This window comes from Protopterus annectens, chromosome 8.part1, assembly GCF_019279795.1.
Source record: "Protopterus annectens isolate FY-2018-M chromosome 8.part1, PAN1.0, whole genome shotgun sequence".
In the NCBI taxonomy this organism is placed as follows: domain Eukaryota; kingdom Metazoa; phylum Chordata; order Ceratodontiformes; family Protopteridae; genus Protopterus; species Protopterus annectens.
The window spans coordinates 64,904,507-64,913,510 of NC_056742.1; positions in this window are offsets into that span (position 1 = coordinate 64,904,507).

A 9,004-nucleotide genomic window follows, 5' to 3' on the forward strand; every position below is an offset into this window, starting at 1 on the left:
CTGCTTTCCAGTAAGTATAATCTCGCTATATGTGTCTGAATGACCACCTCCCTGCATTTTGCAACTTGCTATTTAACAATGTGTGATAACTGTTTCTGAATCCCCCTATAAGAGTATTTAAATACTTTAGCAAGGTGTATATTCATTACAGACTAGCTAATCAGTTTGTTTTAATTATAAACACTAAGACAGTGAATTTGTTTTCTGCAAAAAGTATTATTAACAGAAAGAATTAGGATAATTACTGTCATACAGTGTTCTACATTTCTGACAACAAAGCTATGCTGTTACAGATCAGTGATTATCTATCATCTTCAGGATCAGTCTTGATAGCTTCAGAAAGCAGAATTAGATGGATCTGTGTATCTAGGCACAGAAATGCACATTTCATCCATTCCTCTTTGTATGCTGGAGCCAAAAATAGTCATCCAGCTGCTGTTGGCATGTTCCCAGTGCTCTACATGAGTAAATATAAATAATCCAGAAAGGGAACACACATTGATGTTTAGCATCTCTAGCCTGAGTAGTAAAGTGTTTGATGAATGTCACCGTAAAATGTTCTTTGATGGAAAAATGCTAAAGGATGGATCGAGTGCTAGTTTCTGGCATAATCATTTGCCATTCTTGTAACTTTATTCCCATAACATCTGGCAAAGCTCTTGTTTTTATCTGTCTGGTAAAATGCATTCTTTGATCAATAATACTAGGTGGAAAACTGTTATATTTATGACAGTGCTAGACTTTAAGGTAATAAAGATTGCAAGAGAGACACACACATGCACACTTACGCTATTATACATACTCTGCAAACAGTGTTTTTTTAAGTATGAATCATTTAAAAAAAGAACAGCACAAGACAACTCTGTACACATTTTTAAGAAATAACATAACACATTTCTTGGTTTTGAGATGTGCATCTAAAATGCATATCTTTCACCTGTAGCTCTTTAAAGGTTCATACACATTTAAAAATAATAGCTAAGCAGAAACTGAAGTTAGAGATAGACTATCATGGAATGTCATTAGCACTGAATTGATTGCCATATACTTCAGATACACAGATTAACTATGGGAGGATGCTTTTTTACTCAGATAAATTTATTGTACAAAAAAAAAATTGTACATCTACTGTCTAAGGATGAATATTAGAATAAAAGGGAATTAATAAAAGCCAGTTAATTTTCTGGTACATGGCAGAAAAAGGCAAAACAGACAGGTGATATTAAAGTTAATTATCCATACTTGGCTGTAAATAAATCAGGATAGCAAGGTAGGAAAGATTTACAAAACTACAGGAATCTGTATAGCGTCTAGCATTTGATTAAGAATAATGCAATAAAATGTACTAGGTTATATTTTAAGTTTACAAATGTAGTTTATTAGTGTACAGGAAGGAAGCATAGCAATTAGAAACCATTTATAACTCACAGAAAAATTTATTAAAGTGGCTGTTTAGGAAAGTTAAGGAAACAGACAAGATAGGCAGATTTCATCAAATCAAATTAATGATCATTTAGTACAACATTCTGGGTTTGGATTAGTTAATAGGAAAGTGATAGCCTTCTGATGTGTGTGAATGATTTTTATATTTATTTTGATTTGTACTATGGGAAAAGAACACAAATATATGAAAATCTCAAACAAAACAAGAACCAGAACTTGCATTAAAATACACTCAAGTAGTTTAATACAAGTTGTAGTTCGTCCTTCACAGTTCTGAAGATGTCAAGACATGACAAAAGCGCTTAACTGTGGAGAGTCTTTTTTTTCTAGAAAGTTTTTATTGTATGGTTGCAACTGCAGTGTTTGTTTTATTCACTTTATTAAACGTGATTTGGGAGATAGCTTCGGGCAGCCTGGTTCTTGTTTTGTTTGGGATATTTCTATTTTGGAAGATCCAGTTCCAGTGCTGGTTATTGTTTAAATGCATGAAAATGCTAATTATATTATTTTAGATGAGTAATTTTAAGGAGTCTCATGAAATTGGACCTGGCATAGATGATAAAAGTGCTGCACATATTCTTTACGTTAGACATTTAGGTGCCTTATGAAACTAAATATGGGAATAGTATACAAGAAAGATAAACGGAACATTTCTAGAATAGCATTAGTGTATGCCTAGACTGGAAAATGTGGACAGGAAGAGAAGTTTAAGTGATAAGTATTTTGAGTTGATTGGGTGACTTATGTGGTCAGTAAAGTGAATGTTCAAAATCATTAATAATATAACCTTATCTGTCTCTATTTTATATATATATATTTATGTGTGTGTGTGTCTATACACACACACACACACACACACACACACACACACACACACACACACACACACACACACACACACACACACACACATAGACACACACACACACACACACACACACACACATAGACACACACACACACACACACACACACACACACACACACACACACACACACACACACACACACACATATATATATATATATATATATATATATGGGCCTACTGAAGTTATTTGAAACTTCAGATCAACAGACTGAAAAACAAAAGAATGACAAAAAAGGCAAAAAAATGAATGATAAATCATTAGTCATGCTCAAAACAAAACCTTGGAAAATGCATATCAAAAACCAAAGTATTTTACAGAATCTTCTGTGTCCCCGTCATCCCTGTGACTTAAATATACCAACACCAAGACTGAGCAATCCAGAGCGGTATACCTTAATAAGTTTGATGGCCACATCTTTGATGCTGCTGCTGCAAACTGTGAACCGCAAAATTCGAAAATCACGAAAACCGTGAAAACAAAAGCATGAATTACAAAACCTCTCCCCCTTATACACCCATAGTAGCACTTGTTTCTGCGGTGGAGCAATCAGGAATATTGAATTTTGATATTTTTATGACATTTAGGGAAGTCGGCAGGATGGAATTCAGCTAAATGATTCACGTTTAAGCACATTCAGATATGTGCCTTCGCACATATGAAGGTATACCATCCAGGGGATAGGTATGTGCCCCATCTCTAGTATTAGAGTGATCTTGCACCAAAACAGATCAGTTTTTCTGCTGATCAAATTAAGGAGGCAGGAAAATCTGTCAACTTTATCATCATTCATTCTATTTAACTGGACACACACACACATCTATATACATATATATATATATATATATATATATATATATATATATATATATATATATATATATGGATTTGTATCACTTCACTGAAAGACCATTCAACTGACACCCATTTCACTAAGACTAAATCACCTAAAGTTCATTTCACTGAATGTCCATTTCACCTAAAACTAATTTCACTGACAAGTAGTACTCTAAAGCAAGTCAAAGGTATATGTCCTTATCCCTACTGTAGTGTAATCCTTGTGTTAGTATGTATAGTTCCCCCCACCTAGCTGGGTTTTACCAAATAATGTAAAACAAAACCAGACAACAGAAAACCAAATTAAGTGGGGGGGACTACACACCCCACACCCCCTAATGTGGGGGGGGCTGTACCCCCACCCCACCGCTAACTATATATACTAACACCTGAATCGCACTACAGTGGGGAAAAGGACATATACCTTTGACTTGCCTTAGTGTACTACTTGTCAGTGAAATGAGTTTTAGGTGAAATGAACTTTAGGTGATTTGGTCTCAGAGAAATGGATGTCAGTGAAACGGTCTTTCCGTGAAGTGATACGAATCTATATATATATATATATATATATATATATATATATATATATATGTATATTTATACATATAAAGAGAGAGACAGAGTGAGAGAGAGAGATCTATGCTTGAGGTTTCAGAAATTAGAAATTCATATTGTCAAGACATTGAACTTCAAAAAAACAACAAAAATTGACTTTTTTCCTATGTTTATACAGGAGGGGGGGACCTGCACCCCCACACCCCTCTGCATATTATATATACCAACTCTGAAATCACACTACAGTGAGGAAAAGGGTAAATTCCCCAATCCACACAGTACCACGCTTTCCATTCAAAAGCTTTGAGTTTTCAGAAACTCGATCATATGAATCCAGAGTACAGTGGAACAATGATTTCCTTGGACCTAGATGCCATTATTTATTTAACATTTATTTAATGAGAAAGTCCAAGTTGGAACAAGCCAATTTTCACTGGAGACCTGGGGAGAAATGCTCCAGATGCAAGTCTTCGAAACGTGGGAGGAAACGCAGATGAAGGCAGGGAGAACATGCAGACTCCGCACAGAAGGCACCCCGACCAAGAATCAAACCAGAGAGCCTCTTGCTGTGACATGACAATGCAAACCGCTGCACCACAGCACCATACCTTTGTTTATAAGTTGCACAACACAGAATGATTTTCTCAGTACTGTAAACACATGAAGGTCAAATGCTAGATTACTGTCTATGTCTGACCCAAGTCCGTGACTACTGGGTCAGCTCTTAGGGGTGTATTGTCAATATGATACCTGTGATTTGTGATGTGAGGGATAAGCATTAAAGATGTACATTTCAAGGGAGTGGAAGTTGACAGTCAACAGAATAATCATATATATATATATATATATATATATTTTTTTTTTTTAAGGAAGGTAACAAATGGTCTGCTTTTTTTATCTTGGAATGTGTGTGTTGTGTATTGCATTTTTGTTTGTGCATATTGTTATTATTTTTGGTATTAAGATCACCAATGTAGCATTAGCTTAACCAGTGGAAGATTCCAGGCATAGACCTGCAAACAGAACTGAGGCATGCATTGTCTTACAAACCAAGTAATAATCACTTCTGCATAATTTGTAAGAAACAGCATATAAAACAATTACTGAAATCTTTCTGATTTGTTTAGGCTTGCACCTTTTCAGTTTTGTTTCAGGTATTTTGTTTGGAGACTACAAGCTGTAGCATTTTTTCCATACCACTCTCGTCACTGAGATGTAAGGTGATAAAACAATCTTCATCAAGTGACAAAAATGCCCTTCAGAATTAGATAGCCTGAAGAAATGCTTTTATGTTTTTGGTGGATGTACATTAGTCAAAGCTGAGATTTTCAGCCACTGTCCCTGTATCTTCAGTGTTTTTTTTATGCCCTCAATATATATTTTGTAAGGATAGATTAAGTAATTTTTCAGATTGTTATAGCACTGCATTTTCTGACTTTAAATGTGAGTTGAGTATTATAGTACCATCTGTGTAGTTTTTGTAGGGCATATTAAAGATCATTAGCATGTTTTACTGAAGTTAATGTTTATGAAGTTTGCTGTCTTCAGCATATATGATTACCCAGATTGTAAATACTAATTTTATATCTAGGAAAAAATATGGTCTATAAAGAAGTGGTCTCTGTACACAGCCCTTTGGGATACCACTGGTAACCCCATAGACACTGAAAGAGAATGTACACTCCACCCAGCCTTGTTGTATCCTATTGATTAGCCAATGTTTTCTCTAATTCATTAGAGATGAGGTAATATTTAAAGTGTTTTGATATAGTTCATTCACCTACATTTTTACCAGATTAAGTGGTCTTCAGTACCACAATGTATATTCTGTCTTACCATTGTCTAGTATGTCAATAAATCCTTCATAAAATATAAACTTCCCATGTGTCAGTTGAACTTGGCCCTCAGTTATGCCGATGCCTGAGGAAGCCATCCATAGACCATACTACACGTACCATGGCACAAATGTAGGGGCATATTCCTTAAAGACTATGGACATTTCTCCATGCAAGATCTTTAATGATGTCATTAAAAAACAGTAGAATTAAGTAAGCCATAGCTTAACGAAAAGATTATTGATTTTTTTTTGTTAATGGTCAACATATATTAGGAACAGCAAAGGAAAAATTAATTGTGGGGCTTAAACCACCATATGCTGCGATACATATAAAAACTTAAATGGCATCAATTTATCAATTATTCCATTATACAGAACAGCATACACTGTATTGTCCAACAAAATATCACAACATTCGAAAGGCGTGATCTCTTCTTAACAAGCTGCACATATATATCTATCTATGTTATTCTAAAAGTGTATTAGCTCTGGTTTAAGCACTTGGGCTTCAGGCCAGTTATTTTACGTTAAGAAGGATTGCGGTCTGCACTCTTGTGGGAGGAGAGGCTGGACTCTGCCCTTCTGAGCAGGGAATTTCTGGTTAGAGGCTTATAGTGCTTGCATATTCTAACTGTTTCTTACTGAAATTGGTACACCTTGTTTGCTGTAGCATAGACTAGATCCAGGCCTGCTGAATCTAGCTTTATTTGTATGCTTGTTGTTTGTTTATTTCCGTGAAACACTAATTCCACCTAAAACGTGGCCTTTTAGCACTTCTGTGGATCCCTAGTGATATCTGCATTGCTTACTGTACTTATTTCCTTGTTTCACTTGAAAGAAAGTTACTGTTTGTCGTTTTTGCATTTAAGTTACCTGTAACACATTGCATTTAAGTTACCTGGCACTTGCTCACTAAAGCAATTATATAAGTCAGCTCTAAAAAATTAAAAGCACTACACCCTCACAAACTCCCCTTGAGTACCTTGTTCCCCATTGGCCCTTTTTCTAATTATAAAGGAATTCCCAATACTATTCTAGCATGTCCAAAGGTCAGTTGTCAATCTCCTCTCCGGTCCAGCTGGTGAATCTGGGAAACTTGAGGCAATGTTACAACTGCCTCATGTACACAGACAACCCTCTCCTCCTCCCAACAAATTCCAACACATGTGAGAGATGCAACCATATAGCCAAACTGGAGGCTAAGCTCTCTCAACTCAGTACTGGTGTAACCAGTCAGGAGGAGAAGGAAACCACACTCACTACAATTCCAGTCTCACATAGACCTACCACGACAACAAACCAAACACATAAACACACAAAAACATACTCGGAGGCTCTAAATAAAAATCTGCCTAAGCAGCAGAGACCTCCAAAGCAGACACCCAAGCAACCGCTACCCCAAAACAAAACACGTGCAACACATAGCTCACAAAGCCAGTGTGCCGAACAGTCACAGCCCTTAAGGCTAAACAACACACCTGATACACTTGTAATAGGTGACTCTATCGTCAGGCACACTGACGTCCCGCTCACCAGGCTGAACAAGGAGAAGGTCACGGTGAGCTGCCTGTCGGGCGCTAGGATCCGCCACATAACACAAGCACTCAGGTCACTCCAAGGCAAGTACAAATATGACTCAGTCATTGTCCATGCTGGTGTGAATGACCTGAGACGTACCTCCCTGGGCTACATGAAAAGAGACATAGAGGAGCATGTAGCCCAGGCCGGTATGACCCTGACCTTGAGTAGCATCTTACCCTCACCAAGAATGGTGCCACAATATGAAGACAAGATGATCAATTTCAACAATTGGCTTAAGTGTTGGTGTCATTCAAAGGGGATCCAATGCCTGTCAGCCTGGGATGACATGCTCGACAAGCCACGATGCTTCGCTAGGGACGGCTTGCACCTGTCAACCCCTGGGCTTTCGGATATTGGCAAAGGCTCTTGCTACCCCCATAGTGCCTTTTTTAGGCAAGGCTCAAAAGACAAACCCACCTCCATAGGTATCACAAGGGATAAGAAACTAAGAGTAATGCTACTCAACGCCAGAAGTCTAAACCTCAAGATGCACGCACTCGAAACTCTCCTTAGCATGGAGAACATCGATATCTGTGCAGTAACAGAAACCTGGTTCAAGGCTCCCGAGAGCACCCCAGCACTACCAGGTTATACCTCATACCATGCTTTCCGGCCCCAAAACTTGAACCGAACCACAAAAGGAGGGGTTAGTATCAATATTTGTCAAAGATACCCACACCTCCAGGTTGGTGGCACAGCACGAAGCATCAGAGACTATCCATGTGCAACTAACTGTGGGTAAAACTGCCTTCCAGTTTATAGCCTGCTACAGACCACCCTCTCAAACACAGGAACCCCACTTGGCCTTCCTGAGAATACTGGAAAATATGAAGGTCTCTCCAAACACCATTATATTGGGTGACTTCAACTACCCAAACATAGACTGGGAGCATTACTCTAGCTCCAACACCCTAGCCCTAAGGTTCCTAGAATTTATAAACTCAAATGCTATGGAACAACTTGTTACCACTCCCACAAGAGGGGAAAATATACTGGACCTGATCATCACCAACATGGGGACACTATGCTCCAGACCAGAAGTGTATCCCTCACTGGTAAGATCAGACCATAAACTAATCTCACTGGATATTCACATCCGACCCCACCCCTACCCAGAAAACCACAGTGAAAAACTTCTCTAAAGCAAATTTCACACGCCTCAAAACCGAGGCAAAATCCTTCAAAGCCCCGGCCTGTGGAAAATACGGCCCAGACCGCAGAATCCTTTATAAACGCATTCTATGAACACCTTCAGGAATGCATGGATCATGCAATCCCAAATAAAACCAAGACCCAATCCTCCAAAGGCAGACGTCCTGTCTGGTGGACCCCAGCCATAAACAAACTATACAATAGAAGGAGGAAGCTACTACATGATAGAGCAAAATCCCAAAAGGGACGGCATCTCTGATCAGTATTAGCAAAAACTACGGGCACTCATAAAATCGTCTAAGGCCAGCTTCGAGAGAAAAATTGCACAGGACACTAAGGATAATCACAAGGCTTTCTTTAGTTATGTTAGGAACCTGGGTGGGAATTCCCAGATATGCTCAGAATTAGTCCAAAATGACAAAAATACACTGAGCCCACAGACATTGCCAACATCCTAGCTGACAGGTTCAGTGCAAACTTCTCCCCTCTCCCCACCAAAAGGACAAATATCTATCCCAACAGAGTGCTGCCCCTGACATCTCAGATGCTCAGGTAAGAGCCGCCTCTCCAAAGCAAAAACACAGCATCAATGGGACCAGATGGTGTCCCAGGCTGCATCCTACATGAACTCCAAGAAGAGCTAAACCCAAACATAAAACTACTGTTCAATCTTAGCCTTACTACAGGATATGTACCCAAAGAGTGGCGTACAGCAACAGTGGTCCCTCTC